Genomic DNA, 26,359 nt, shown 5'->3' with positions numbered 1-26,359 from the left:
ACCTTAATTGTCCCTTTCAGCTTGTTTTTTTATCAAATCAGCCATTGCTGCTTCTTCCACATCCTCAGCAACTATTAACAATGGATAATTTTCTTTGACAGCACTGTCCCGTATCCTTATAATTTCACTAGCATCAGTAATTTTCTTGTCAACCAATAGAATCTACAAAAAGAAAAAAACTCTTCTAGTAATTCTGCGGACCAATAGTGTATAACGGGTAACTTGCTCTTACCTTATAGTCTGTGAACTCCACCGTCATATTTGCACCGTCAGTAACAAAGTAAGATGGTCTCCCCATCGACAATCTTGGGAGGGCCATACTTGTTGCCAAGCACTACGTTCCTCCCCTTGGGCCCTAGGGTGACCCCCACCAACCGCGCCACCAGGTCCACCCCACCTTGGAGCTTCTTGGTAGCGGAGAGGTCGCGGTTGAAGTGCAGGTCCTTGTACACTGGCATCGGCACCGGCTTCTTGGGAGGGAAGAAGTGCAGCATCGGGGGGCTTCATGGATAGAGGAAGGGACGGAGGCATCATTCTCAACATGCTTCCTCCACCCAGCGAGGAGGAGGAGGCGGCGGTGGTCCAGAGACAGAGTGGAGTAGAGTGGATAAGGCGGCTGCTGCTGTTGGAGTGCTGGGAGCGTGAGAGTAGCCGGGAGAACATAGGAAGGCGAAAGGCATGTAGATATGCCGTTGGCCCGTTGAGCCCCTGAAAATATATATCTCACGAGTTATGATGTCTCCTCTCCATCCATTCCTTCCCGTGGCGACGATGATCGATTGATCATTTACCGGACGCCGAAGCAACAGGCGTTGTAGGCTTGTAGCGGAGATAGGTCGTGAAAGGCCGGGCCGTAGCGTGGAGCGGAGGGATTTCTTGGGCCGACCCGAAACGGATGGCGCGTTGTTGTTGACTGACGCTGCCCGTCAAAAAAGAGGATGCTAAGTGGGCTGGAAATGGCCCAACAACTTTGGTGGTGCACGCCGAAATTGGCCCCAAATCTGCTGCCTCAAACAAACTCAAAAACAAAAATCTGCTGCCCCTGGTAAGTGGTAATCCAGTGTGCTCCTGCGCCTTGCTCCATGCCACCTCCATGAGGGCCATGGTACCTCCCAGGCTCATGGCTCCATCTCCAGCGCAATGGTGTCCAACTTGTTGTGTACAACCTTTTTTTTGAGCGAATTGTGCACAGCCAATGTTGGACAGTGTTGGTAGCATGCCATTGGAGTGTTGCACGAGATCTCCGCTAAAGTATAAAGCAAATCGAGAAAAACAGCAAGAGGATTATGACATTTTTTTTTATGGCCAAATCATTGCATTTTCAGTTAAATCACACCAGGAACAACAATCCCTACCACATTTCCAAACATGAGCAAAAAATCCTTCACTGCTCACCTTTCCGGAATCCTCTGATTTATAGCCCCCTCCCCTCTCTCCCTTTCTATGGTCTCCAAGGTGCCATCGATGGCAAGTCCTTTCAGCGACCACACTGCAACGCACACCACAACAGGAGAGCACCTTTGTCCCTGTACGTTTCCTCCTCTTTAAAGCGGTGGCGCCGTGGCAGTCGCCAGTTGGCATTCTTGATGCGCATTCTTGGCGATGGGAGAGGCGGGATAGCAGTAGCGATCAATTCCCATGATGAGGTGGCGTCACCATCGCCGGACAGGACGGGAGATGATGAGGACATCACCATGCTAGATACACCCGAGATTTGATCTTCTACGAGTTACAAGTCGTCACCAACTTGTTCTTCACGTCCGGTTCAGACTCAGCCGACTATCCTGAACGGAACGCCGATATCTCTTTCATACGATGTCGAAACGAGGCGTTCTTTGATGCGTTGGAAAGAAGACAATGAAAGCATTCTTTTGGTTCTAGTCCAAGCTCCTGAAGATTCATGGATCATTCTGTGTGACCATGATAAGTTGCTGCATCACCTATTTTGGGCCAAGTTGGCTTTATATCGTGTCGGGCCTTAAGCCCAGGTTAAGGACACCCCCACCTGGTCACCCTCAACCCTAGGACATCCCCCCTTTGGTATAAACTCAGTAGTAGCCGCCATATTAGTGTTTGGGTTTCGTTCAGTTCTAGTTTTTTATTGAGAAATAGACATCTTCATTGTAACTGTGATATCGAGTCATTTTGCTGTGAATCAGGGTCCTGTTCTTGTTCTTCACCACTGTGGTGATTAATCCTTTTGTGATCAGAGCTTGAACCCCATACTTGTCTTTGCTTCATACACATCAGCAACTTCAGATTGCGTGCTTATACTTTCTTGCTTGTGTTCTTTGATTCGTTTGCAGGATTAGCCTTCTTGGCGAGGTCAATCAAGTTGTTCTTGGTTGATAACCAACGGAGCAGCGGTGTAACAGTTGCAGGAGTTCAAATCATGACTAATTAGAAGTCCGGATCGCCAACATCGTGACTCCACCAATTGAATTTACCATACCTATCGGAAGACCGAGCCAATGCTACATCAAGTGAATCGCCCGTCGCTGTTTTAGTTTCCGCCGCTATCCCATCCACCTTTACCCAAACAACAAGTCAAGCCCTCACGTTACTTGACTTGCTCCCGCTAGCCACCTTGTGTGAACTCTCACCGTGCAAGCCCTAGATAGGTTGCAAGTCGCTGTGTGTTTTTTGCCTTGCTTTACAGCCCTCCTTATTTTATCTGGCGATACCTATTGCTGCATACACCAGAGAAGCTTTGCCTTATGTTGTTCGCTTGATGAGAGGCTTTGCTTAGCCATTTTTCTACATTGACAAATAGGGACGTTTTTTTCTAGCCGCGCCGACACGTTCTGCCTTGTTTTTGACCTCCAAAAACCTTGATTGGGAGGCCCTTCCTTAAAACAGGCATAACTTTTGCATACGAACTCGAAACAGGGTGAATTTTTTAAATTGGCTGAAATTAAATTTTGCATCCAACCGTGACTAGGAAACCCAATCGGAGCAAAAATAGAATCCCAAAGTTCACTTTCTAAGTGGGAGATCACAAGCTCCAAAGTTGCTGCACGCTTTTTAGAGAATGTGCCTAATTTTCTGTATACCGCATCTTAACTCTATTTAGACTGAAAATTTTTATGCTTCCATCTCGTGTGTTCCCTGTTCGGCGAAAAATATATAAAAATAGTTGAAAAAATAAAAAAGTTGCAAAAAACAATGACAGAATGAAAAATTAGAGAAATAGATAAAAATAATTGCATGAGTTGCTGGTTGCTTGTTCTTTGAGTTCTGTCCATCGTTCTTTGTTCCAACTTGCTGTGCTACACCTAGGGACATATCTTAGCCAGCAACGGTGACTATTATTTTGAATACTTATTGAACTTTGCTAATTTGCTTTCGGTAATTGCTGATTCTATACTGTCATGTTGTGCCTACCCAAGATACACATATACTTCTGTCAGTGCAGATTTTTTCTTCCAACTGTTACACTCAAGCTTGACAACAGATTGTACCGCCCTGTTGGCTTTGGTAAGAACACTTGCAAGACGATGGTAAACTGATTGAGGTATTGCACTCCGCTTTCACCACCACCCGATAGCTGTTAGTTGATAGTGATAATACCTTGCTGATATCTTTTGCTGTCTTCTAGTAATGTCAGGAAGATCAGGGAAAGGTGTGGAGTCTCCTTTGGACTTCAATGAATGTGTGTCCAAGGATGAGCTTACAAGGCTTCTTGATGACCAGCGCACCAACGTCAATGAGAAGTTTGAGGAGATGGTGAAAACTGTTAACAATCTAGTCATCCGGATTGAACATGTTGAACAAGGGTCTCCTCCATGACAGCCCCGACATCAACCACCGGCGGGTGAGGAGGGAGAGGACGATAATGCCTACCTTGATGCTGATCGTCTTCGGCATAATCGTCATGGTATACGAGGTAATAACAATCTTGGTAATAATAATCCTTTTGCTAAAACAAAGTTTACCATAATTCCTTTTGCTGGTACTGCTAACCCTGAGGCTTATTTAGATTGGGAACTTGCTGTTGAACAAAAGTTTAATTCTCATTTGGTTCCTGCTGAGCATAGAGTTAGACTTACTACTAGTGAGTTTAATTGTTTTGCTCTATTTTGGTGGAATGACCTTTGCACTGCTGCTAATAATGCCAATGCTATACCTCAGACTTGGAATGCTTTAAAACAATGTATGAAATCCAAGATAAAAGTTTAAGAGTCAGAACCCTAGTGTAACTTCAGTAATGAATTTATGCTTATATTCAAAGATAATTCATGAATAATAGTTTTGGTTTATGAAAATTTATGAATTAAATTAGAGTGTTACTCTTGAGTAGTGTAACATGCTCACAATGTTTCAGTACAAGATCTTGTGTATAACTCCTGATATAAATAGATCATAATATAATAGTGCTGTTTTTGTTTACTTTTGTGGCATGGTTTCTGTGAAGATAAAATTTTGATAAATTTACAGTAGCTTAGATACAGATCAACTTAGCTCTAGTAAAATTTTCATCTTTAGAATTTCAGTAGATCAATCTATAAAAATGATTCATGTTTTATACCTGATTTGATTTTCATAATAATTATAATTTGTTTACTGTATAAAATATTCTAAAACTTTTAGATTAATTTTGTTTCTAAAATTTCTGTGTACATTAATTTTTATGAAATTAATATACATTCCTAGTTTAGGGTTTGTTTAATTAATCACCAGCTGAAATTATTAATTAATAATAATAATCTAAGTTCTTTTATAAAATAGTTAGCTTGTTAGCAAAGTTAATAGTGATGTTTAATATAATTAGTCTGATTGTGTAGGGTAAAATGGTCTATATTGAATCTGTGTAGCATAATAATTTTAATGCCAAACTTTGACTATAGATTAATGGTTGTTAGTTATAAACCATAGTTATGAGGATAAAATAAAACTAACCCTAGTTGGTTTACGTAGTTAAACATGTTATTTAGTGTAGCTAATTAAGTTAGTCTATACTCGATAAATGACTGCCCAGTAGAAGAGTGAATGATATGTTTGGTAAATAGAATGTTTTTTGTTTTGCATTGTTGATAAGTTTGATAGTCTTAGCTCATATTTTTGTGATAGACATGTATGATGTTTAGTTAACCCTTTCACACGAGTGCTCATGCCCTGCTATCGTGACCTTGTCCTTGTCTGGTTTGCAATCTTTTAGGGCCCCTTTCTGTATCAAAATCCTTAGTTACCCCTCTCTGTCAGTGTGGCACTCAGGTACCTAGTATTGTCACACACTAGATTTTAGTATGAATTTGTGTGCAAAATATGGTGAAAGTGTGTTTAAAAATTTAAATGCTAAGGAAAAGGGGTGTTTATATAGTCACAAATTAATAAAGGTCCTATAGTGTTAAATGAGTGAACATGGGAGGTAGAGTCCAAATATGTAGAGGTTGTTTTGGAAAAAGTTAAAAACTCGTGTTTAAATCGCAAATATAGGTGAAACTACACATAGGATGTAAATGTAGTGTAGTTTTTAAATAGGATTTATATAAAGTTTAGAAACTTTGCTAAGTTTTATATTAATTTCAAATCCTTAGCTATTCTGCAAATGAACCTTAAAGCAAAGTTATAGATTTTGATAAACCCTGCACTTTTGCTTTTGGGCCCATCTTCATTTGAGCTCTGGTTTGAAAGTTACTTAAATATTTTAGTGAGGTCCCTGCACTTTTGGAAAATCACAAGAAAGTCCCCTTCTTCCTCCTCCAGCCCCGACCTCCTCTGTTTCTCTGCCCGATGCGCTGCCGCCGCTCTTGCCGGCCATGTGCAGCGCCCCCGCCTCCCCCAGCGCCGCTCTGCACCGAGCCACGTGCCCTCCCCTGCCTTGCCGTCGCCTTACCGACCCTGCGCTGGCCGCCCCTGCTTTCCCCACGTTGCGCCGCCGTCGCCTGAGCCGCCACGGCCCCCGCTGGCGTGCCAGCTCCTGCTCCCACGCAACCACATCTTCTAGACACCAAGCACCTCCTGGAGCTCCTCACGCACTTGCTCTTGCATTTGCACACACACATTTCGCTCACTTTCCCCTGCTCCGACCACCACACCCCACCGGACCTCCTCCGCGGCTTCAGCTCACCGTCGATAGCCGTCACCGCTGCTCCCCATCCCGGATCCAAAGCACAAACAGCACCCCCGCAACCCACCGAAGCTCACCGAGCAGATCAATTCCAGTGTCTTCCACTGGAATAGCCGGACCACAACGCCGCCGAGCTCCATTTCTGCCGCCCGCTCGGCCTCGCCGTCGCCCCGCCGTTGCAGAGCCTCTTCACCCCAGCCAAGGGCACCAGCAGCACCTCACCAACCTGTAGAAGCTCCCTAGCTACTTCTCCACCGCCCTCAGGCACCCCGGACGATAGAACACCGCGCCGCCATCGCCGCTAGTGAGAACCCGAACCGCCCCACCGTCGATCACCCCCTTCTGCCCCATCTCCGGCCCAATTAGGTACTGCTATAGCATCCCCACACTCTCACGATGCTTATGCGCGTCTAGTCCATCCATGTTCGTCAGTCCCTCGCCGGGAACACGAGCACGCCGTCACGGCCGCCGCCATCCATCGTCGTCAGCCATGCTTCGCCACTGCTCCTCGAGCACATCACCCACCATCGTGATTAGCAGCTCCTGTAGGCCGTGTAGCACCTATCCCTCCCCACCCGAGACCTCACCGCTGGCGAGAACGCCTCGGACAGACCCGCAGCCACCGTCGAGAGCTGTCATGGGCCCATCTGCAATTTCTTTTCTGATTCTAAGGGTCTTTGTGCATAAACCCGAGGGCCCCTTTGTAAACTTCTTTGTTATTTCATGTGGGCAAGCTGCCAACTTGTAAAATTGATAGGAAATTATAAGAAACTCCAAAAATTGTCAAACTAGTTTTGTTGGAAACTAGAAGACAAGCTCTACAACTTTGGTTAATAGAGTCTGGTTTGAAACCAAATAATTTCAAAGTTATTTAAAAGTTAAGGAAAAGGGTATCTTGGGCATAACTTTTGCATGTAAACTTATTTTCTTATGATTTTTGGTATGTAGCTTCTTTAGATCATGAGTAAGCTAGTATAAAAATTTCATACTTAGCATAGCTTTGTAGTTTAAGTTCCTTTAACCTTTTGCAAATCAAATTAGGAAAGGTTTAAATTTATTTAAACATATTCCTAAGGCTCTTTTGTCTAGATATTTTTACCATAACCTAATATATTGATAATTAGTTCATAATTTAATTTTCAAGAATTTATAATTCTGTTTACTCAGGATTTGAATTTAAACTTGAAGTTTGAATTCAAATTCAAATGTTTTAATTTCTATTTCCAGAAAATTATGAAAAATTCACAATAAGCTTATTTATTGAAAATAAATTTAACTTGTCAATTACTTCAAAGTAATTCCATGACTTAAGTGTAAATAGTAGCTTGGAATCCAACCCCTTGCTTCATGAGTCTATATTGGTTAATTTGTTGGATTGCAACTTTATTGTGAAATAAAATCTTTAACTCAAGCACCATCTCACTTAAATCCTTGCATATCATGGAAAATCAACGACACTCGACGACGCAGACTACGAGCTAGTCCTGGAACAAGACCAAGGATTTTCTGAAGACCCGATAAACATCGCCGAGACTCTAACTGAAGTTCCGAACCAAAGTTCGGAAATCTTTGACACTCCTGCCCCCAACCCCACTCAAGAAGGCAAGCCCCATTACATAACCCAGTATTTCAATTTACTACAATTTATACTTATATATTATATCGTGCATTAAGTCTAGGAGTTGAAATGGAACCCTAGATGCATGAATCCTAGGAATCCAATGTATTGTGCCTGAGTCCTTATCGCGTAAATGCTCTGCTAATAGGACCGGCAGAAGTCGAGTGATTTCCTATCACTCGCGCGATATAGGAGTTGAATATTTACTATTCTGCAATCACTATAAGGATGATGGATGGGGTCATGTGCAATATCCTGACTCGGAAAGGTTACCTCGTCTGTGTTGATAAAAGTTAATAAGGTCGCAGTGTGTGGTAGTGGTGGCTAAGCGATTGAAAGTACTAGCCACATGCCGCGAAATGTGGTAAAGCGGTAAGCCTAGTACCTGATTGGCCCGGCAAATGGACATGTCTCCACCACTTGATTATTTTGGTTTCTATTGTACACACGCACCAAGGTGTGGGAGTACGTTCTGCATAGCAGACAGGAGTACGATCATGTAGTCGCGCTACAGACGTATGTCCTGCACAATTGGTGTGCATACGGTCCTGCAGTCGCTTGTGGTGGCCCTGATCCATAACCCGGAATATGAGGGAAACGGTTGCTTCGGAACGATCTTTGGATGTTCCAAGCGTGTGAGTTAGGTTTATCCTTGCAAGGTTTAGAAATTCGATTCAGAATCGTCCATTTCTCGCGGAAATTGAGACTGCTTATTCTTCTGCCACATAGAGTAATAACAGCAAGTATTGCTGGAATAATCTTGAAGGATGTTAATCTCTACTTGTTTGTCTAGAATAGGTGCTTACCTAGAATGGTTAATGAAACTAGAATCTGAAAGCTAAAATATGAAAGTAGATCATACTCTTTGTTACTTTTAAGCTGAAATTAAACCCAGAACCATCTCAAGCCTTCATGAGTTTAGTTATGGGCAAAAGTATACTCTAATTCCGGTTAAGCCTTGCTGAGTATTAGTATACTCAGTCTTGCTAGTGAACTTTTCAGGTATGACCTTTGAGAACCCCACGGATAGTCCTGCATGGCCAACATCTATTCCATTTGGCTGGTCCATGGAGTGGGATCCGTCCCCGGCTGGCAGTGATCCTCCTGAATGACTCCATGCTTCGGGCTGAGTGTGGTGTTCACCTTCACGACGTGTGTAGTCGCGTGTTTATTTTCTTTCGCTGTGAACCTGGACAAGCTGTTTAGATTGTCACTTTAAACAATGTTTGTATAAGTTTACTTAGAGTTTGAAACAGTTTGTAATAATGTTTAAGCCTCTATAAATTAAAAGTTGGCGAGCTGTGATGTGATTGTATACTCGCCTTCGTGTGAGATAAACCTGCTTCGATCCTGTTGAACCGTGGTTGTATCGGGCAGAGACCCGACAAACCAATGGGTTGTTCCGTTTGAAGTGCGTTGAGTTAGTATTAGTTGTATAGCGATGACTAGTGCACTTGAGCCAGAATAATTCAGGCAGTTCTGCCACAGCCAGCACACTTCTATCGCCCGATTTATCAGCTGAGATATTTAGCCACACACCCCTCAGCTATACACCCATAGAACACACCCCTATCGGCCACATGCCTTTTGGCTGCGCGTCTGTAGGATACCCATCGGCTATATGCCTACCCACCACACGCCCTCTTTAGCTACACATCTATTGGTACAAGCCCATCAGCCACATCCTCTTCAGTCTAGTTCCACGCTTGTGGTCTCATCAGCCTAGTCCGATATTAGTGTTCTGTTCCACCTGGTTCTTGTAGCGGGTCCGGTTTAGATGACCCCATCGGCTGTACGTCAATCGATTGTTGTACTGACGTAATCAAGCCGATGCAACCACACCTAGTTACCTAGGATAACACTTAAGCACATCTCAGTTAGGCACAGTCAGTGCAGAGTAGGACAATCAGCTATACGACTGATATGCCCCAGTAGATATAGGAGAACATTAAGGATGAAAACCGGCTACACAGCTGACCCACCAATCGGCTGAATACGCCGAGACACAGATCGTACGGATACATAGTTCGACTAGTCTACCAATGCACCATCGGCTAGTTACTCGCACTAATCAACTAGCTATGCCAATACATCACTCGACTAGTTCTACCTCATGTGTAAATCGGCTAATGTGCCAATGCACTAAATCGGCTAGTATGCCGATTCACCGATCGACTAGTACACGTACACAAATCGGCTCAGCCGATGTTCACTAATCAACTAGTTTTGCTAAAGCATGGATTGGCTATGCCGATACACACGCGATCGGCTAGGTACGCCGATACTCACACAGATCAGTTAAGACACAGCTGCTTTAGGAAACACCCCTCTGCTAAAATAATTGATACCTTCATCGATCAATTAGGAAGTCGATGCACCTATCAATCGGCTACACAGGCCAAAGTACACAACCCTAGATTAGTAAGATAGCACAATCGACACGCCGCTGTTAGGCACAACCAAGGCACATCAATCGGCTAAACCTGATGCACCCTCATCGACTAAGGCAAGCCAATGCACCAACCAATCAAATAAACAAAAACATGCTGATAACTAGATCCAATCAGCAAGATCCTTCCTTGTTCTATCCTTGAAGCACTGTACCTTTAACATTCCTATCCATATCAGCTGATTTGACCCTAGGTAAACTCAAATCGGCTAATCTCTTCTGCTCATATACAGAGACCACTCCTGCCGATTTCTCTTCCAAATAGAAATCAGCAGATTTCCTAAAACTGTGTAGATAGCTCCCTCCTTTACCGATTCTATCGGTTAAACCCCTGTTGTTTCCAATCGGCTCTGTCGTAATCTTCAACAAATAGCCAATTTTAATTAGTTATCCACCTAAAGCTCTATCTAAGTTTAGTTTCAGATCTTTTTGGTTGTTATATGAATAAAATGTTAAATGAGTGTTGGATTGCAACTTTATTGTGAAGTAAAATAGTTTTATGTGCACACTTTGAATGTAATGTTGCCTTGCATGTAGATACGACTACTTCCGCAGACGGTACCTACGAGATCTCCCAGGAGTCTGCAGAGGATGTTTCTAAAGACCAAGTGAACGTCACCAAGGGATTATCTGAAGCCCCGAACCAAAGTTCGGAAGATAATAATACTAACATCCCTGACTCCAGCCCCACCAGCAAAGGCAAGCCCCGGTGCATAACCCAGTAATTTCAAATTATGCACTTATACTATTATTTATCTATATTATGCATTAAGTTCTAGAAGTTGTATTAAAACCCTAGATGCATGAAACCTAGGGACCTATGTATTATATTCCGAATCCTTATCAAATAGATGCTCTGCTAATAGGACCAGTAGAAGTCGAGTGATTTCCTGTCACTCGCGAGCTTTATAGGAGTTGCAATGTTTATATTCCTGCAACCACTATAAGGATGACGGACGGGGTTGTGATTATGATTCATGACCTTGGTAAAAACCCCGTCTATGTTGATGAAAATTTGATAAGGTCGCAGTGTGTGGTAGCGGTGGTTAAGCGTTTGAAAGTACTAGCCACATGCCGTGAAATATGGTAAGCGGTAAGCCTAGTAACTGATCGGCCCGAGGAGTGGACATGCCTCCCACCACTCGAAATTTGGTTTTTCGCACATGCACCGACGTGCGGGAGTACGTTCCGAAGCGGATGTGTGTACGTCCTACAGTCACGCACACTGTAGGCGTACGTTTCGCACAGGCGGACAGGAGTATGGTCATGTAGTCGCGCTACAGACATACGTCCTGCACATTGGATGTGTGTATGGTCCTGCAGTCGCTTGTGGTGGATCTGATCCACGACCCGGAATGAAAAGCAAACGGTTGCTTCGGAATGGTCTTTTCGATGTTCCAAGCGTATGAGTTAGGTTTAACTTGCAAGGGTGAAATTCGATTCAGAATCGTTCATTTCTCGCGGAGATTGAGACTGCTTGATCCCTTTGCCACATAGAGTAACAAGAGCAACTTTATGGTTATCAAAGATGATGTTTGTTTAAAAGATTCTACAATGCTTGAATAGTATTAATTGCTTACCTAGAATGGATAATCAACTAGAACCTGAAAGCTAAAATTTGAAATTAAGGATCTACTCTTGGTTGCTTTTCAGCTAAAAACTATACCCAGAACCATTATAATCCTTCATAAGTCTAGCTACATGGCTAAGTATACCATGAAACGGGTAAGCCTTGCTGAGTATTAGAGTACTCAGCCTTGCAATATGACTTTATTTCAGGTAATGTCTCTGAAGACCCTATACTTCCCATGGCTTGGCCCTGTGCTCTGTCCGATGGTTGGTCCGTGGAATGGGACCCATCCCTGGCCAACACTAATCATACCAAGTGATGTCATGCCAGGGCTTAGCATGATGTCCGTATTGGTGACGTGTATAGTTGTCGTGTTTTAAATTCCACTGCCGTGAACTTGAAACTTTAAACTGGTTTGTAATAATTTCTATCAGTTTGGAACTTATGCTACTTTTGGAAACTCTTGTAATATAAATGCCTGTGATGTAAAATATGATGGCGACTGTATCTCTGGACTTGTCTTCATGCAAGGTACCTTGTTTGATCCTGCATTCGGTGGTTTATCGGGACGTTACTCGACAGGTCAAGGGGTTACACCGTTTGAAGTACGTTGGAGCCCTTGAGAGAGGACTTGCGTACTTGAGCCGGTGTAATTCAGGTTGGTTCTGCCACATGCCAGTGCTTGCCCTTTGACTGCCTTTGCGGGTTGGTACTGGATATCGAACTCTGACAGTGCAAACATCCACTTCCTGAGTTGGCCTTTCAACACAGGAGCTGATAGCATGTGCTTGATAACATCCGATTTGCAGATGACAATTGTTTCGGCAGATAGCAAGATATGACGAAGCTTTGCATAACTTTTCAATCTCAGGGTACCTAGTCTCCGCATCTAGCATCCTTCTGTTGAGGTAGAACACAACCCTCTTCTTGCCATCATGCACTTGTATCACCACCGAAGCGATGAAGGTGTCACCTACTAATAAATAAATGAAGAATGGCTTATCCTGCTGGGGTGAAACTAACACGGGTGGTTTTGATAAATATTCTTTGATCTCTTCAAATGCCCGTTGTTGCTCTGCCGCCCAGCGAAACTCATCACTGGCTTTAATTTTCACCAACTCCATAAAAGGCTCAATCCGCCCGGAGAGATTCGAAATAAACCTTCTGACAAAGTTGATCTTGCCAATGAGCTGCTGGAGCTCCTTCTTTGTAGTAGGTGGCACCATTGTTTTTACAGCTTCCTGACTCTTTAGGCCGATCTCAATTCCTCTTTCATGAACCAAGAAATCCAGGAACTGACCGGCCGATACGCCGAAAGCGCACATCTTCGGATTCATCTTAAGCCCGAACCTTCTGGTTTGTTATGAAACTTGCTGTACGTCTCCTAAGTGTGCCTCAATAGTAGCAGATTTAACCACGACGTCATCGATGTATATCTCCACCAACTTGCCGATCAGATCGTGAAAAATGTAATTCAAATATCTCCACCAACTTCCCGATCAGATCCTGAAAAATGTAATTCATGGCATGTTGATACGTGGCGCCGGCATTCTTCAATCCGAAGGTCATGACCACATACTCGAACAATCCTACTGCCCCAAGTACTCTGAACGCGGTCTTGTGTATATCCTCCGGAGCCATGAAAATCTGGTTATAGCTGGCGTTGCCGTCCATGAAACTCAAAATCTTATGACCAGCAGCCACGTTGATCAATGTCTCCGCAACAGGCATCGGGTATTCGTCCTTCGGAGTAGCTCTATTGAGGTCCCTGAAGTAATACGCAGACTCGCCATCGGCCATCCTTCTTTTGCACAGGTACAACACTTGAAATCCACTTGGTATACCTGCACGGCCTGATGAATCCTGCTTCTAGAATTTTTTTCACCTCCTTTTGACTTCTTCTAGAACTTCGGCCTTCATTTGTCGCACTCGCTGCTGAAACGGCCAAAATCCCTTCTTGAGAGGGAGTCGATGCTCGACGATGCTCCTGTCTAACCCAGGCATCTCCGTGTAATCCCAGGCGAAACAATTTGCATACTCCTTCAGCAAAGCTATCATCGGCTCTCGTAGACACGAGCTTAAATTTTTTCTGATGAATGTTGGTCGTGGCTTATCCCCAGGACCAACATCAACCTCTTCGAGCTCGTCAGCCGATGTAAACCCGTATCCTAGCTTTCCATCATCTTTCGAGTCAACGCTGCAAATGGACAAAGAATGTGACGAAAAGAGTTTCGGCCGATCGTTATGATCGGCCACCTTATAACCTTCATTAATCCTTGAAACTTTACAATTGATGCATGGCCGGCTGCTAGAATAGCCCTCCTTGTAATTGCCACAATTATGCAATACGCTTGTCATCAAAAGTATACATTTTATTTTTTAGGGCCGATCGCAGGATCGGCCTTGCCAAGTGCGTCAGAATAGCTCGCCCTTGAGGTTTCATCTACTCTGTAAGGCCAGTGGATAAGACCAGCCTCACCCCATTTTTTGTAGCTTCCACGTGATCACAGCCTTCCAAACTAATTCCTGAAATCAGCTCTTGATCTTTTGCGTCCCAAATGCTCACGGCGGCGTGTGAAATCTCGATCGAATCATCCGCATGGACCACCTTTACTTCATCTCCATCCCACTGAATCAGACATTGGTGCATCATGGAAGGAATGTAGCAGTTGGCGTGAATCCAATCCCTCCCAAGTAGGACGGTGTAAGTACTCTTGCTGTTGACGACGAAGAATGAGGTGGGGACAGTCTTGCTTCCCATGGTAAGATCCACACTAAGGACGCCTTGTGCCTCTGATGTTTGGCCATTGAAGTCGCTCAACGTGATGTTGGTCTTGATTAAATCTCTAGTAGAACGCCCCAACCGACGCAGCACTGAGTACGGCATTATGTTGACCGCTGCACCGATGTCGACCAACATCTTGTTGACAGGCTGGCCGTTGATGTAAACCTTGAGGTATAGAGCCTTCAAATGTTTATAATTCTTTCCTCGGAGCTTCTCGAATATGACTGGTCATGGCCCCAAGTCAAGCTGGGCTACTGGCAACTCTTCACGGCCTTGGGCGTAGAACTCCGCAGGGAGTACAAACACCATATGCGTGTCAGCCGATGTCTTCACATCGGCTCTTGCTGGCTAGGACGCCACTCTTTGTTAGGAGGGCGCGATTCCCTTTTCTGGGTGTGGTGACCCTTATCCGCCAAATCCGAACGCGTCTTTCTTAGCATCTCGACATATTTGGCCTCGGCTTCGTTCAAACTGCGCATCCGCTGCACCCTGTGCTTCTAGAAATGATTAAGTCCATCAGGGCACCAGTGTGGCCGGTGATATTTATCCTCTTCTTCTTCAAAGTCCTCTTTTCTGCGCGGTGGCTCGGCTTGCTCATGTTGGGGCGGCACAGGTCCCAAACACCGAAATACAGAGATCCCTTCTGCATCACGCTTCCAAGATCTGCACTCCGGGCAATCATTGATAGAAGGCAATCAGCTCATACCGGAGTCTTGGCAAAACTTGAAGAACGGGCAATGCCAATGGTCACGTGTATCTTCACGCTTCTTCAGACTCTTCCCAGTGTGGTGCTTATATTCTTCACCCTCTGATTCATACTGGAGATGTTGCCGGTACTGGTATTCATACTTTTTGAGGAGATGGGCGGAAGCCGGCCGTTGATTTCTGACGTGTCTCACTTGCTCCTCAGTGATGTATTCCTTTTCCCCTTTTGGGGGCCGATCGCAAGGATCGGCCTTTTCCTTCCTTGCGTAGCGACATGGCGCAGGCCCCGCCATATTGATGCCAAATTTGAAATCCAATTGTCGTCGAGCAGATCGGTCACAACCCTCTACCATGTTCACGCTTGGGAAAGGCTGAGTGTCGACCTTCATGGCATACTGACCTAAGATCAATCAGCCTTGCTCAATAGCCGATTGGATCTGTCGACAGAGTTCTTTGCAGTCGCTAGTGTTGTGGGTGAAAGAATGACACCATTTGCAGTATGACCTCCCTTGTAGCTCTTGTGCTGTAGGAAACTTACAGCCTTCCGGTAACTTCAACTGCTTTTCCTTTAGTAACAGATCAAATATCTGCGTCGATCAATGTTACCTGACGCTTGAACTTATCCTCGTACAATTCTGGGTGGCGCTGCTCATACGATGTCAATTTCTGCACCAAGTGCGCCAAAGAATTGAATTCCAATTGAAAGACCAGATCCTTGATTGGCTTCACCAGTCCCAAGGATGCCAACTCGACCGCCTCCTTTTCTGAAATTCAGGTCGAATAGCATCGATTCTTGACTTCTCTAAAGCGCTAGATATACCCTGCCACAGTTTCCCCTCGCTTCTGCCGGACTTGCGCCAGATCAGCAATCCCAGCCTCCGCAGCTTCCGAGTGGTATTGGACGTGGAACTGCTCCTCCAGCTGCTTCCATGTGCGGATCGAGTCAGGACCCAATAAAGTATACCATCCAAAAGTTGGCCTTGTAAGAGACTGCGAGAAGAACCTTATTCACAGAGGATCTGACACTGAGATCATCCCCAATTGCGCCAAGTATCGGCTCACATGCTCGATAGAGCTGGACCCTTCCGACCCACTGAACTTGGTGAACTCAGGGAGCCGATACTTGGATGGCAGAGGGATCAAGTCATATTCACTTGGATACGGCTCAGTATAGTAGATCGCTCACCTTTTCGGTAAAATACCAAATTGATCCCTCAAGATGGTACTAATCTGGTCTACATTTTGAACTCCTAGGGCCGAGTGCGTGCTATCATGACTCGGCCCAATGGCATATTTAGCTAGCCATGCTTGCTTATCAGCATCTATTCCAGACATTCCTCCAACCGCCCACTGCGCCGAATATACCGGGTTGTTGCTGTCCGGTATATATGCACACATGTACCCATATGAAATTTCTTTAGGCGGCTCACTGAAAAACTGATGGTCCATAGGATCACCTCCCATCTTATAGACGACGTATGCCGGTGAGCCTTGCGATTCTGGAGCCGCAAATGTATAGGGCAGTGGTGGATTGGCCTCGAATGGCAATTCCCCTTTGTGACTCCCCAGGGCAGGTCCCGATGGAGAGTACTGATTCTTCATGATTTCTTGGACCACATGCACCGCGACACGCTCAAGAGCGTTCACCAGGCTCTCGGAGTGCCGATGCAGTAAATGAGCCACCAAGTAGTTCACCTCCTGGCGCAAAGCTCTGGTACGATCCTTTGAAGGGGTAGATAGGTCCACTTCATCAAGAGCGCCTTCAGATGAGAACCCCTTCCACCTAACACCGTGGTGGCGGGTTCTCTCAAAAGAGCTGATGAGATCGACTTTGAAGAGAGCCTTGATCTCATTATACTTCTGCTTGTGCTCAGCAGACAGCTCCTCGTACGTGATTGGATCCTCCCTCGACATCCCGATGGCGGAAGTTGATGTAGTCGATGAAGATGGTCCCACCGGGCGTGCCGGAATGTGTTGTCGGTCGAAACGCACCGGCGAGCAGCTACAGGCAACACGAGGAGCCGGGAAACTCCCGGGACTGCTGGTGGGCCTCGGTCCCTCGATCAACGACCCAGGATCTGGCACACGACCTGGCATTTGGGTTTGCTAGGTGTGCCACCTGACCTATACCTGATCAGGAAGGTGTAGATGTGGTTTCAGTTAATTTCCTGCATGCACAGACACGTTTAAACATTAGTCCGAGCCACGATCGGCTCATCGGGTGATCCCCGATATCAGTTGTAAAGAACCGATTGTCTCCCAATATCAGATCGGATCTGTATATCTAGACAAAGTGCACATATCTGATATTAATATAAACTTGCCCTGTAGTCAATAAGCTAATTCAATCTACAATGGTTAAAGTTTTCACCACATAACCGGAACATCCTACGCGTAGTTAAGCCTAACAAATACAAAAGATAACAGAATATCAACCTAAACAGAGGCCTAAAAACCAACAGAAAGCCGATTCCTGGAACAATCCCTCTTTAGAATCAAACGTATCGCCGGATCATTTAACTCGTTTGAAGGGCCTAATCATGTAGATATTTAGCCAAATCTTTGATGAACAAAGACTAACCATAATAGATTAGATCTACTAATCGAAACAAATCAAGGTGCTGCCCTCACACCCGGGATCGGGCACGAAGACAGCAAAACGTTTACAGGTGATGAACAATGCATGGATACAATATGAAAAGCCGATGCATCCCTATAAACGTTAGGATAACTAGTGTTACTCGCCATCAACAGCGCTTCAGCACGAGAAACACAAAGATAAATAGGTACGAACGATGCTGCCCTGATCAGAAAAACCCTAGAACAGGGGTGGCGATGCGCCGAGAGTTGTTTGTGAATGGTTGTTGTTGTTTTCATTCGTAGTCTAGGGTATATATTTATAGTCTGGAGACTTGCCTCTCCTAACCAATCCTAACCGACTACGACACGAATCCTAACTATCTATATCCAAACTAACTTAAGTAGATACATGGCCAATCTGGCCTTAAACCGCCCGCGTAGGAGCTGATTCGCAAGCCCATTACAATTAACCTTTGAGCCCATCTTGCTCGCGGCCCACCTTCTGGCCCAGCCAAATTATGGCGATAACAGTTGCCAAGCACCACGTTCCTCCCCTTTTGCCCAGGGTGACCCCCACCAAGCGTGCCACCAGATCCACCCCGGCCTAGAGCTTCTTGGTAGCAGAGAGGTCGCAGTTGAAGTGCAGGTCCTTGTACACTAGCATCGGCACCGGCTTCTTGGGAGGGGAGAAGAGCAGCGTCGGGGCTTCATGGACAGGGGAGAGGACGAAAGCACCATTCTCGACATGCTTCTTCCACCCAGCTAGAAGGCGACAGCGGCGGCCACTGGACAGAGTGGAGTGGATAAGGCGGCGGTGGCTGCTGGAGCGCTGGGAGAGCGAGAGGAGCCAAGAGCACTGAGGAAGGCGTAAAGGAATGTAGATATGCTGTTGCGCCCCTGAAAATGAGAAATTTGGATTTTTGTCATCCCAAGTTCCAACAGGATGGCGAAAATCCAAATTCCTCCCTGAAAATATCTCACGAGTTCTGGCATCTTCTGAGTCCTGTCCGTATCCTTCCCGTGGTGATGATGATCATCTAGAGGACGCTGAGGCAACAGGCGTTGCAGGCTTGCAGCGGAGATAGGCTGTGAAAGGCCGGCCGTAGCGCGGGGCGGAGGGCTTTCTTGGGCCCACCAGAATGGACGGCACATTGTTGTTGGCTGCGCCGCCCATCAAAAAAGAGGATGCTAAGTGGGCTGGAAGTGGCCCAACTACTTTGGCGGCGCATGCCGGCCCCAAATCTACCACTGGTTTAAATCTACATTTGCCTATCTGCCCTTGTTTTTTTAAATTGCACCCTCACACTTTTTTAAATTGCAATTGTTCATGTTTTTAACGTTGAGTTTGCATCCTCTTGTGAGCGCGGACTGCATTCAAATGGCCGTGGAAATAGAGTTTGAGTTCCAAATTCTGATTCTAATGTCCACTGTTTCAAACATATGCACATGTACATGCCTTTAGTGAGAAGAGCACCCCGTGTGATGTGAGCTCTCCGCCTCTATCCTTAGAAAATGTCACCGACCACGGTCCAAGAATCTAGAATCATTAATTAGCTATAGAATCTTATGCGTGCAGTACGAGTGGGATTGACAATGGTAGAGATCAGAGGGACGATGACATGGCCCAATCACTGTTGAGGTTTTGGTCTTTAATTTGGAGAAGATCGCATCAATAACTTTTGCTCCATAAATTAAAATTTGTGTGCTTTTCTCGTATGCCTGGATCCGAACAGCCCCTAATTCACCCCAGCTTGCGCCTTGGCGACACATCAGGTCTTTTCAACAACCCAGCATCCCACCAATCACCTCCAGGTCTGTGTGCTGCCTCCAATAATTGGACCACCACCCAGCCGGAGGCCTGCCTCCAATTACTCTGAAGCTATAAAAGTAGAGAATACAGTTCATTACCAGCTATAAGCGAGATCTTTTGCAGTTTGCTTGTTGATTTTCTACTCTTTGGAACAAGCGCCCTGGCTGGTACATAGAACTAGAAGCCCTGCTAGTCTCAAGCTCCGTAGAGCTAGCTACCGGTAAATCAAAGAGCTTTTCTTCTAATCCATTTAGTCCGTCTTGACAATCTGAAGGTGGTCTAGGAATTGAGCAACAGAGAAGGGAAGAAATGGCGGCCGGAGCGGACGAACTCCATGGAATTATAATCGTCGGCGGCGGGACCTGCGGCCTCGCAACTGCTCTTGCTCTCCACAGGTATGCTGCTTCATTTTTTGGCTGCAATACAGATGGCAAGGAGCTGAGGACTTGAACTTTGCTGCAGGAAAGGAATAAGCAGCCTTGTTCTTGAGAGGGCTGAGACCTTGAGAGCAACAGGGGCGGGTATCGGCATACAGGTCAATGGGTGGCGCGCTCTTGACCAACTGGAGGTTGGGGACGAGCTGCGGAAGCTGGCCATGCCCCTTTCCGGGTACGTCCGAGCCTGTTTGCTTTTGCCTCTCAGCATTGTTTTGAACTCTAATAAGTTCTCGCTTTATGGATGGTGAGGTCAAGCTTTAGTTCTAAGCCTACATATTGCTATGTGTCTTGGAGCTACTTTTGTTCTTTGGTTCTCTTTTTTTTTTTGAAGAAACAGGAGGGGAGTTCCCCTACTGGAGATATATAGAATTATTAGGAAAATAACAGTTCAAAAGTACAAAGAAAAGGACAAGCGAACAGAAAATAAACTGAAGAAGCTAGACAACAAAACTAGGGAACAGCTAATCTGAACAACATTAGCAGTGTAGTGCCAGCTAGACTTTCTTTGGTTCTCTTGCTGGCAACTCTGATTTCAGCTCCGCATGTAGAATGGATAAGAGGGATATTCATGACAGCAACAGAGCGATTAAGGTACCAATCAGGTAAGTTCAGATAAAGCATGCCCTTCATTTCAACACTGTTTTTCAGTATCCATTATAACAGACAAGGTGTAAGCAAGAAATGGCGTTGCAAACCATGATTTTAAATCGCTGGCTAAGGCATTTAGCGGCAGGACTGCCGTTACGGCATTTAGCGGACTATAGCCGGCTTTAGCGGGCTAAATGCCATAGCGGCTGCCCTTCCTAACAGTTATAACCGCATATAGCGGCAGCTATAGCCGGTTAAAACCTTGCTGCAAACAGAATGGACTACTCATAACTCTTTGGTTTTCAATTCTATTTTGTACTTCCGGCTGCAGGACTGAATTCCGGTGCCTGAAAGGAAGTGACCTCCTTGAAATGCTAGCAAAACATTTACCAGTGGGGTCTATCCGCTTTGGGTGCCAAGTTGAAGCCGTTTCTCTAGAACCAATCACTCGCTTCCGAGTCGTCTCAGGCAACGACGGCACTACCATAAAAGCAAAGGGAACGGTGCCCCGGCCTTTCAGTATTTTCCGTTTGTAACCTAACACAGTAATCAACCAAGGCACTAGACAAAAAAAGGGTATCACAATACTTGGCATTGTCATGTCAACAGCTTGTAATCGGCTGCGATGGATCAAATTCAGTAGTGGCCAAGTTCTTGGGTCTGAAGGCGGTGAAACTGTCGTTTATGTGGGCAGCACGCGGTTTTACGATCTATCCAGAAGGCCACAACTTTGCCAACTGTTTTCAGCAGCTGATTGATGATGGAGTAAACTTTCGGCTCATACCCATAGGTGATAAAGTTGTTAGATTCAATGCAATCCACCTCCAACCTCCCAAAGGTATGAACAGTTGAATTTTTTTCAAAGAGACCAGGATGCTTTTTTTCGATAAATGAAACTTTATTGGTTCTCAAGTTCATTAAATCGAGTTGATACAAAAAATCTTGAAACACTTAGGACCTCTGAAAATTTCATGTCAAGTGCTCACTTTTGTCCATTTTGTCGGATCCCAGCAGACTGTAGTACCATTAGCAGGAACATGGAGCTCATCCAGCTGGTAACCCTGTAGAGAATGCAAGGGTTCCCTGAGGAGACCATCTATTTGGTGCGGCACTGTGACACTGCCTCGCTGAGCTTCACGCAGTTCTGCTACCGAGCACCATGGCACATGGCCTTAGAGCCCTTCCAGCAAGGCACGGTGACCGTCGCGGGAGACGCAATGCATGTGATTGGGTCTTTCCTGGGGCAGGGCGGCGCATGTGGCCTGGAGGACGCTGTCGTTCTAGCGCGCTGCTTGGCCAGGACGACGATGTCTGAGGGGGTCAACCATTCAGGTGATGACAGGAAACTAGGGAAGAGCATCGAGAATGGGCTGAGGCTGTATGTGAAGGAGAGGAGGTGGAGGATCCTGACACTGTCTTTCCAAACTTTTCTCATGGGAGTGCTTGTAGCAGCATCTTCAGGATTCAAGAAGGTGTTGGCCACAACTGTTTTGGCGCTTCTATTCAGAAGAAGTACAGTCACACTGAGTACAACTGTGGTTCACTGTAGTGCGAATCACATCAGATTCAGATCTAAGATGTTTAGTGCGGAATGGGACCTTGAACTGACAGCATCAATAACCATGACATTATTGTTGATCCCATATAGATTCTCAGCAACACTTTAATTGTTGCTGTTCTACTTTCCTTCGCACTTAGTTTTCTTTCTTTTATTAGTTCATTTCCTCTTTTCTTTGTCATATATGATTATTGATATGGTAAGAAAAAGGTGCGATAATATATCTTAACGCATCAAGCCATCATTTATCACCCTTTTAGAGTACGCAACGCGCCTTCATCCATCAGAGTACACTCGCGCGACTATTAAGTTCCTTAGCACTCATTTCATATCTAAAAAATTGGAGGACAAAGGAATCCTTTCCCCCCATCAAACTTGTGATTCCTAATTAGCTGTAGGGGTGTTCACTACTACACAACCCGTCATGGCAAACATCCTATCACCGCGGTTTGAATGGCGGTGATCACCGTCGGTTCCCTTTGTCACAGACGTGATAGTTGACATCACTACCAAGTCGTAATATGATCCGACAGTGATGCTAAATCATACAATCACTGCCGGTTCGTAATACGACCAGGCAGTAATAATAGGTGTCACCGCCGGTTCATAATACGAACCAGCGGTGATACAATTACCATACTATTTCTCTCACTCTTCACCCCCATCTCTCCTTCTCCCTTAGTCATTTCTCTCCCTGCCTCCCCTTCCTCTCCCAAATCTCCTCCCTCGCGCCTCCCATCCTCCCCTAGGGCCACCGCCTCCCTTCTCCCTCGTGCCTCCCCTCCTCCCCCAAGGCCGCCGCCTCCCTCGTCCCTCGCGCCTCCCCTCCTCCCCCAGGGCCGCCGCCTCCCTCATCCCTCGCGCCTCCCCTCCTTTCTATGGCGGCGGCAGGGGCTGCGCGGGGGAGCGTGCGAAGCGGCTTTCGGCGAGTGCGGCGCACAGGCAGAGCGGTGCGCAGGCGAGGCGCAGGGCCGCGTGCGCTAGTGCGGCGCATGGGCGGAGCAGCCCACCGGCGAGGCGCTGGCCGCATGGGTGAGTGCGTGGAGCGGCACCGGCAATCGTGGCGCGCAGGAGCGGCGCCAGCAAGCGTGGCCCACAGGAGTTGTGTGTGGGCAAAGTTGCGCCGGCGAGCGTGGCGCGCCAGCGGCCGAGCGGCACGCTGGCGAGGCGTGGGGCTGCGCGGGCGGAGCGGCACCACGCTCGCCTCAGCGCGGGCGAGCGCAGCCGCGGTGCGCAGCACGGTGCCAGGGCCGCATTGTAGCCTTTTTATGTTTTTCTTTTAGAAACAACCCTAATCCAACGGGGCGTCGAACCGGCGGTTATGCTGTTTTTTAGCCGGCGGTGATAGGCTCATCTGTACCGGTGGTTGTCTAGCAAACATCATCATTTTAACTGAGTTTTGGAGCTAGTTGCTTCTATAATAATTTAAAGAAAAATTTTACATAATAAATAAAATATTAGTTTTGTTCGTCTAAATAAAATCAAGTGACATTGCTACCAATATAATTAACCTAGGTTCTATATAATGAATCTTGCCCTTTGCCAACAAATTCATACAAGCATTGACATCATGAAGCTTGATATCGATTATTGGAGATATCTTCTTAGATAGTCTCAAAGGACTACTGCTACGTTGCCCTCCACCAAAATATTATCCACCATACCAATCGTCGGCCCTGGCTTTAGAACTATAATATGGTTACATTCAGGAGCTTCAGAAATCAGACCATTGTTTGTATGATCCAAAGCACAGTCCCGACATGGGGCCAGTCCTTCTCGGCCGGCACTCTTGAGTACACTGTTTTTTCGTCGGAAACTGCGCCAACCTACTCTAATCCGCATTAATCTGTTGCACCTTGTACGTGACCTCCACCCTGTCTTTTTGGATGAATGTGTTGCCTTTAATCCACGTGGTCTTGTCAGATCAGTTGCTTCTACCAAACGAAGCCCATGATTATTACCTTCTGCTTGGTCTTGACTATATAGTTAATTTGTTGGGTCACTTGCTTGTGCGTACAGTCGTTTGTCCTCCACTTCACCACTGCAAGGATATCGAGGAGAAGAACATGATCTGCACATGCACGCACGTCACCATGCACTTCTCATGCATCATGGTGCTATGCGCGCGGCTTCTCAATGACAAAAGCTGCATTAAACTTGGGAACTTCATACAAATGCATCTTCAGTACATAATTCTTTTATAGACACGAATCATTTATATATATGTGGTAACCGTGCATATATACATATACTTAATACCTCAGTTGTTTGTCAAAGTCTGAAGTAATAATGATCATATGGATCACATTATTGACTAAATGTAAGTTGCTTAATTGAATGGGGTGGCCCAATGATGTATATACCCAGGTTCTTAGCTATAGTTTGTCAGAACCTAGCTATTGAGCTATCTTCTTATTTTTTATAATGACTATTTTTGGCCTTACTTCCCCTTGTGTCGTCAGTTTTAATTAAGAATATCTCTTAAGATATCATGTGCATCAAATGTCAAATATCAATCGGCATAGCTTTCAACAGATATGGTGGTTGACCAAAGCTACCAAGCTCCAAAGCTTAATTCATCATATGTGATAGAGGTATATTCTTGCGATGATGTTTGAGGGTTGCAACAGCAAGCAATTCACTTGGCCTGAGCATGACTTTTAATATGTATTCAGAAATATAAGTTCATAAGATAGTATTCAGAATATATGTTTATATGACCATTGATAATATCAGCACGTACATGTCTTAAAACAACAATACCGTTGTTAAATCTATCAAAAAACCACGCGTTTAAGCATCCAATTTCAAAACCTAGACATATATACAACCGATTTGGTCCTTTCTTCCATAACAGAGGTTTCTATTTCAATAGAATCATGGTTAAAGATATCATGTGCATGCATCAAATGTCTAGTATATGTGCCGCTTAACTTTCATGGGATTTCAACATTTGGACCAAGCTACCAAGCCTAGTTTACAACATATGAAATGAAAAATCATGTCAACGTGCGTGTGAGACGTTTCCATTATATATAAAAGAAACTTATTATTGTTCACATGGTAATGAATAAATAAATTTGGGGGTATTAGTACAGCATCAGTTTGATTTTGACCGATATATTTGTAACATGTTAATCTTGTAAAGGTGTATCTTGAAATATATGATCAATATATATCTCCAATAATCTTAATATATATGGCCATCAAAACATGGTATCAAAGTTCCAGTATCCTAAATATCACTTATTTTAATATAGGGGGCTAGCTTAAATATTAGGCTTTGAATTGTTTGATAAAGACATCGTTCTTGTCTGCGAGAATATCGAGGATTAGAACGTTATCGTCACATGTGTGCACATCACCACTTATCATTGTCATGGAGCTAGCTGCATCCGGCATCTCCATGACAGAAGTCACATTGAACTTGGCAATTTTGTATGAAGTCTACCAAATTATTTGAACCGCGCACACGTGTAGTTAAAAGATAATATACTTCTGTTGTTTGTCAAAGTCTCTGGTATGTAATGATCATATGGATCACATCTGTTGAATAAATGGAAGTTGCTTAATTGAATGGGGAGGTCCAATAATGTATGTGTCCATGTTGCCAACTATAGTTTGTGAGAACTTGGCTATATACTGACCTATTTCTATATTTTTGTCGTTACCTCCATGTGTGTTTTTTATTACAATAATATTTATTAATATAATATAACATGTGCATCAAATGTCAAATATCAATCTGGTTTAGCTTTCATCAGATATGGTGAGGTGATACCAAGTGACCAAGCTCCAAAACTTAATTCATAATATGTGAAACAGAATTGTATTCTTGAGGGCTGCAACTTAACTGCAAGACTACAAGTGAACAGTTTATTTGGCTTGAAAAAATTCATCATATGTTTGTTTTTCATGTTTAAGAATATGTATGAGGGCTGCAACTTAACTGTTTATTTGGCTTGAACACAGCTTTTAATATATATTTAGAAATGTTCATAGAATAGTATTAATATACTTTTTTTATGTACACCTTGAATATTATGTCTATATGACCACTGTTAATACTGTAACAGGGTGAGTAAATATCTTAAACTTATGCTACTGCTGTTAAATCTATCACAAAACCACATTTCAGCATCTGCTTTCAAAGAATCACTTGTGTGTAACAGCGTTAACCTATATATAT

The 26,359-nt window shown here is 44.8% G+C and overlaps 1 pseudogene; it reads left to right on the top strand.

Annotated features, from left to right (window-relative positions):
* The first annotated feature begins 505 nt into the window (after window positions 1-505).
* Window positions 506-22,161, top strand: LOC112892682 (annotated as a pseudogene).
* The last annotated feature ends 4,198 nt before the right edge of the window (window positions 22,162-26,359 follow it).

The sequence above is a fragment of the Panicum hallii genome, chromosome 5 (assembly GCF_002211085.1).
Source record: "Panicum hallii strain FIL2 chromosome 5, PHallii_v3.1, whole genome shotgun sequence".
Lineage (NCBI taxonomy): Eukaryota > Viridiplantae > Streptophyta > Magnoliopsida > Poales > Poaceae > Panicum > Panicum hallii.
This window is presented reverse-complemented; position numbering and strand designations above follow the sequence as displayed.